Source organism: Oxyura jamaicensis, chromosome 15, assembly GCF_011077185.1.
Source record: "Oxyura jamaicensis isolate SHBP4307 breed ruddy duck chromosome 15, BPBGC_Ojam_1.0, whole genome shotgun sequence".
In the NCBI taxonomy this organism is placed as follows: Eukaryota; Metazoa; Chordata; class Aves; order Anseriformes; family Anatidae; genus Oxyura; species Oxyura jamaicensis.
In genome coordinates, this window is record NC_048907.1 from 2,295 (window position 1) to 8,852 (window position 6,558).

A 6,558-nucleotide genomic window follows, 5' to 3' on the forward strand; every position below is an offset into this window, starting at 1 on the left:
TGAGTATCCAGACACGATGAGTATCCAGACACGATGAGTATCCAGACTCCCACATAAGCTCCCACTGCAAGACAAGAGGGGCTCAGCTTCCGATTAAGCATCAGCATTATTCCGATGAGGTCAAGTGTTCAATACCCTCACGACTGCTGAGCACCTAGAGCAACTGCAGCACACAGACAACGAGCTGTGGACTGTCCTGCCTGGCACATGCTCACACCGTACCTGACAGGACCCCCCACACATAAATTCACTGCCTGACCATGATCAATTCTGAAAGGCCCCATCAGCTGCAATGACTTAAAAGCACAGACCCTCGCCCTATGTGTCCATTCACAACCCCAGCTCAAACATAGCACTTGCCCCCCAACTGCGCTTGGGAATGCTGGGAAGCAGGTTCCATCCTCAACAAGGAACACAAAGGCGAGCCAGGATGTTGCTTCAGACGTGAGGCTCCTCTTCACCTGCAGAAAGAAAGCGCCATCAGGCACCGGCACGCCAGCCAAAATTCTTCCTGTGAAACACCCACCTCAGAAACAAAACAGTAGTCACCTGACCTGCTCTGCTACTGAAGTCACATAGACACCCTCTAGACAACTCTCCGCCTTCCCCTGCCAACCACCCCGCAGCACACAGTATTTGCCCCTGAAGTCAATTCTCAGGGATCAGAATCCATCCTCAGTGTGGAGCACAGAGGCCAACTACACTGTTCCCAGTATCTTCTTCATCCCCAGAAAAGAGGAATCACCCAGAGGTGGGCCAAAAGACTACCAAACCGAAGACAATGCCCGTTTTCAAACTTGTCTCCACTCACCTTGTCCCCACTCCCAATCCAGGCTTAGCGCTTCCATTCACAACTGTGCCGAGCTAAGGTCACATGGCTTAGACCAGGGAGAAAGAACAGACAAATGTCACAATCCACAAAACAGTCTATTCCCACTCCTTTTCTTTCCTCCCCTACCTCAACAGCCAGGACGCCCCAGACCCACATCCCCCCAACCCAGTACCACCGGCTTTGCGCACCTAACATCCTAAAGAGATGCATCACGCTCCCTGCTCCCCTTGCGCTCTGAGCATCTCCATGTGGTGGTTTTACCGTGCTAGGCAGCTGAACACCACAACCACTCTCTCACTCCCCCTCCTCAGATGAGGAGGGTAAGAAGTAAAGGAAAGAACAACTCACAGGTTGAGATAAGGATCATTTAATTAAAGAGAAATAAATATTAAGGAAATATTATTATTATTTAAACAATCCAACTAAAGAGAAAAAAAGGGAAAGGGGAAGAGGGAGGGGGAAAGGGAATAACAGAACAGAACAAGTAAAGGCTATGTGGAAGTGCAGAGGAAAGAAATAACTCTCTATTTCACACCAATGAGCGATGCTTGACCACGTCCTTGAAGCAGGGCCTCAGCGCACATAGCCGGTGTTCGGGAGGAAGACTAGAGCCTACCCCTCCCCTCTTCTTCCTTTTTCCACCTTTTATTGCTGAGTGTGACATCATATGGTATGGAATAGCCCTTTGGTTGGTTTAGGTCAGCTGCCCTGGTGATGTTTCTTTCTCACTTTTTTGCCTACCCCCTAGGGGGGTTAGAGAGAGTCCTGATGCTGTGCCAGCACTTCTCAGCAGCAGACACAACACCGGTGTGATACCACTGCTGTTCTAGCTACAAGTGCAGAGCACAGCGCTGTATGGGCTGCTGCAGGGAAAGTTTACAACCCAGCCAGACCCAGTACACTCCAGCATTTCAGGAACTGGAACCACTGACATCTGGTGCACGTCAGGAACGTGGCAGGAGATGTACTCTGCTGTCACAAGGTGCTTGCAAGGCCTGCCTGGCAGGCAAAACAGACTAACACAATCCACCGACCAACTCAGGGCTCACACTGCCATCCACTCACCCTCATGCTTCATTCAAGTCTCCAGCTTAGTCCGTGCCTAAGACCTGGGCTACAAGAAACAAAGAGAGAAGGTCATGCCTGTGATGGACACAGAAACAGTACAGGTACTTGCAGAGGACTCAAACATAGAAACCAGAAACCACAGGCAAAAGCTCCAAAAATATAACAAACTGTCCCTAACCCTGAAAACCTGCCTACCGCTCCTGTTTTCAGATACATGCTTGCACAGGGAACTTCAGTGATTCATTTCTCCTAAACCCTGCTCCATCCCTTTGACACCACAGTTGCAGCTTTGATAATATTTGACATACAGGCAAAGACTCACAGTAAGCCCCACAGTTCTGTGATAAACCATAAGGAACCTAGAACCACAAAGCAAACACACAAACTAGCATTGTCATTCTATCCATAAACATGCTATAACAATTACTAATCTGAAGAGCTGCATGTAGTAAAGACACTTACTACTATATAGACTGCTTTCCTCTAACAGACCCTAGTAGTTTTAACCTCAAAAAGAAATGCCTGCCAGTCTCTACTTGGAAACGCATCAGTCCATAGACTCCAACCCACCTAAAGAACCCTGCAACTAACTGAAGGAAAAACAAAGCACTTACCCCAAAGAGAAGCTCAGGCAGAGTGAACTCTCTGATAGTGTGCCTGGGGCTCATATACCATTTGTCCCCGCCCAGCACCCAAACCCAATCACCTGGGAAAAGGGAGGGGCAAAACGCAAGAAAGTAGAAAGAGAGCAGGATGAGCAGCAGCTGTGGTTTATTTATTTGGCTTAGCTCAACAGCATGCAGAGTGCAGACAAGAGAACTGGGGTTTTTCTAGAAGCAACAATCCCCATGCTTTTACATCAGCTTTGAATATTGAAAGCTTTTGCTTCAACTTGGAATACTGAAAGCTTTTCTCCTCTACAACACCTTTCTAAGGAACCATGCAGCATTCAAGTGACCTGCTTTGCTCCTATTCTAAAGACTATCACAACCCACCTTGTCCGTGCAGCTGATAAACAGAAGAGAAAGCAACTCCAATAGCAAAAGCCACAGCACCCTTCGGACAGTTGCTCTCATCCCCTCCTTTACCTCAGCTGCTTACCTACCCCACATGGCAGATGCTTCCATCTGTTCTCTTAAACCACCTATAGCACCTCTAAAAGGCAAACTGGAATTTTACTCTATTTGAGGTAGTAAAATAACTGTAGTGACAACCGCACCCAAACATAACAGCTGCCTCTGTTCATTACTCACCAGAGTCACTCCAGAGGCAGCTCGGGTCGTGACATTCTATACCGCGCACTGCATTTCAGCCTGAACAAAAGAAAACCCAGCCAGAAGATAAACATTCAGCTGCCAGCATCAGCACCCATCCCTCAACAACATAAGTGACCCCATATTCAATTTTATCATTTTAAAACAGCATTCCACTTGCCTCTGTACCTGGAAATTAGATCAAAGCTCAAAAGGTAAAAAGGAGTAGACAGCATCACCCATGCCACCTGGGAACACAAAAAGACAAAATGACCACTGTGCTTGCAGGCAACACCTGCCACACTGCTCCTCTATCCCAAACAGCCTCACCTCAGACCCTTAAAGGGAAACACCTGAACATCTTCCCTTTGCTTTGGATAAGGGACGACCAGGCTGACAACATTCTCACCTTCCCTCGCTGTGCCATGACACGGTGATTTCCCTGTTCAAGACCGCACAAAGCACCTGCAGAGACAAGAGAAAAAGCACACCCTGACCCTAAACCTAACCCTAACACTTAAGCCTAACCCTTATCCTAACCCTAAAAACCTTTCCAACTCTAACCCTAAAAATCCTAAAGCCCTAACCCTAAGAACCCTTACAACCGTAACCCTCAAAACTTTTAAGCCCTAACCCGGCATGCTCTGGGCAGCCAACATGGCTGCCCGGAACTCCTGTGCTGGAGAACTACATCTCCCAGGATTCCCTGGAATATCAATATGGCCGCCCGGATGCCCAAAGTCCAAGGACTACATTTCCCAGCATTCCCAGTATTCTCAACATGGCCGCCCGGAAATAGGATTCTCCAGAACTACACCTCCCGGCATGCCCTGGGAACCCAACATGGCCTCCTGGAAACACATTGCCCAAGAACTACATTTCCCAGCGTTCCCCGGAAAAATGAGCCTCACTGCTTGCTGTAGGACGCCATTATTCATCCTCGTATGCCCCCCATTCTGTTTTGTTTTGGGGGGAGTTTCCCCCCAGTTTTTGGGGTTTCCCCCCAATTTTGGTGTTTCACTTCTCCATTTCAGGCTTGTTACCCACAATTTTGGGATTCATTCCCCTAATTTGGGGCTTCGCCCCCCAAGTTTTGGGGCTTCCACCCCAATTTTAGGGGTCCCCCCCCAATTTGGGGGATTCCCCCCAAGTTTTGGGGGTCCCCTTCTCAATTTTGGAGCTTCACCCTTCCATTTAAGTGTTCTTCCCACCAAATTTGGGGTTGCCTCCCACAATATTTGTGTTCCTTCCCCCTAATTTGGGGCTTCGACCCACCAATTTTAAGGGTTCCCCCTAATTTTTGCAGGGAAAGGGCAAAAGAAGGCTTGGGAACACAGTGAGTAACCTGGGAGGGGATCCTTGCAGAGTACATATGGCCTTACTAAGTAAGGGACTGAATGAATAGAGTCATTCTAGACAACAAGGGGGACCAAAGACTTCTCTAGGGCACAAAGAAGACCTCAGGAGATGTTCTGAGGGAACAAGAGGGGTCCAACTATGGCCTACGTAGATGAAAGAGAGCTGCAGGACACAAGGATGTCCTCAGCAGGCATTATGACAGGAGCAGGGAAGTCCTGAGGAGGCCAGAGGCCAAAAATAAAATTCATGAAAAATACGGGCCTCAGATGGGGGTCTGAGAGAATATGAGTTGAAAGGGGAATGAAGAAGCCACAGAGTTAATATAAAAAGTCCAAGAGAGCTTGAAACAGACTCACCCATTGTAACCGTGATGGCACCAAGACCAGTGACACAGCATCAGCACACACACAATGGAGACCTAGACATGCATTGGGATTGGTGTTGTCTCAAACACATAGTGTCACCAGCTGCTCAGTGACAACTTTTCTTGGGTCAGAGCAGTGCTAAGCACACTCACATCCCTGAAAATGCTGCAGTCTTTGTAGGCTCTGTACTCCTCCATAATAGCAGGCAGAGTGCCTCTTGGGCACTGACCTCTACCCTTTCTTGCAGGAGTGGGAATCAGGATGCTTGCTGCAGGAACAGTATAGTATGAGGAACTGGTTTCTGCTTTCAGTTGCCCATCCTTCCACTGGAGAATACTTATGTATTCTGAGGACTTCAAAGTGGCAAAGTGCCAGTTCGGATCATCCAGTTTCAGTAAAGAATCCAACATAGAGTAGTATTTCTGCAGACAACAAACAAGAAGGGGAAAGAAGGAGAGAACATCCAAAGCTCAAAGGTCTATAAATAGTTATTATATTATCTTTCTACTCATCCTTAACCTAGCTGCTTGTAAGCTTTACTTGAAGAATTCTAACGTGGTCTCTACTGCTTGCAGTGTTCCTCACTGAATGTGAATCAGGGCTTGTGGTAAATGACTGAGTCCCAGATAGGATTCCAATTAAAGTTTGTGATTTATTAAACAAATAGAAACAAGCAAACAGCACTGGGTGCACCAGGAGTCTCTGCTCCACCAAGACACACACCGTCACATCAGGCGGCTGACTTTTTATATTTCTAACCTAATACATATTCATCACTATTTCTAGAAAAGGCAGGGTTATTATAATTAGTTCCCGAAATCTGATCTTGGCCCTGAACGCATGCGCATCAGTCTCCGGGGGTCCCTTTGGGGGTCGCTCATATTGAAGGCTCGTAGTCTTCCTCTCAGGCTTTGTCCTTCAGTCACCCTTCAGCTCCCCTCTTCTCCTTATTTGGTGGTCTCTTGGTCAGGTGCCAGAGGGTTTGGACAGCTTCTTATGCATGGATCAGCAGTTCTTGTTCCCCCTTATCTTTATTTACATGCTTGCTGGGCCCCTGTTCCCTCCTTCGCATGGTTGAAAAGAAGAGCGCACTGGTGTTCTTTTTTAGCTTAAAAGTTACATTTCATCATGTAATGCCATCATTGTTCTATACTGACATGAATCAAATCAACACAACTCACAGGGCTCTAAATTTTGTACTTTTTCACTAACTACAGCTCAGGCTCATCTTAAATTTCAGTCATGAACAGGAATTGTTCCAACCCCCATAATCCCAGTGGGATTGTTTTAGAGCAGCAAGGACTAAAGGGATGAGACTGTGAAGAGCACTCCTATATCTCAAACTTCAGATGCAATCTTTTGCCATGCCACGTGGCAGCAACACCTTCCAAACAAAATTGCACATTTCATTAGGAACTGGTAGGCTACCTTGACTCTACCATAGCCCCTCTGTTACTGTAGATGCAATAGGCCTCAAATATTCCTGGTGAAAATCTTCACTCTACAAAGTCAGCAAAAAAACTGTTCCCAAGTTTTCAGGCAGTGTGAAGATTCAAAAAATAACCAACCAACCTCTCTCCATCACAAAGTTTCTGTTTTGCTATTGTAGCATACAATTACACATTAGTGTCCACCACAACAGCTCTGCCCTACTTTGGTGCCAGAATATCCTTGTGTTTCT

General features: G+C 47.0%; 1 long non-coding RNA gene across 1 annotated transcript; it reads left to right on the forward strand.

The window, feature by feature from the left end:
* The first annotated feature begins 2,543 nt into the window (after nt 1-2,543).
* On the forward strand, nt 2,544-3,623 carry LOC118174942. The gene is made up of 2 exons (XR_004754814.1): nt 2,544-2,577; nt 2,967-3,623. It is a non-coding gene; the product is annotated as an uncharacterized LOC118174942 (long non-coding RNA).
* Nucleotides 3,624-6,558: the final 2,935 nt, after the last annotated feature.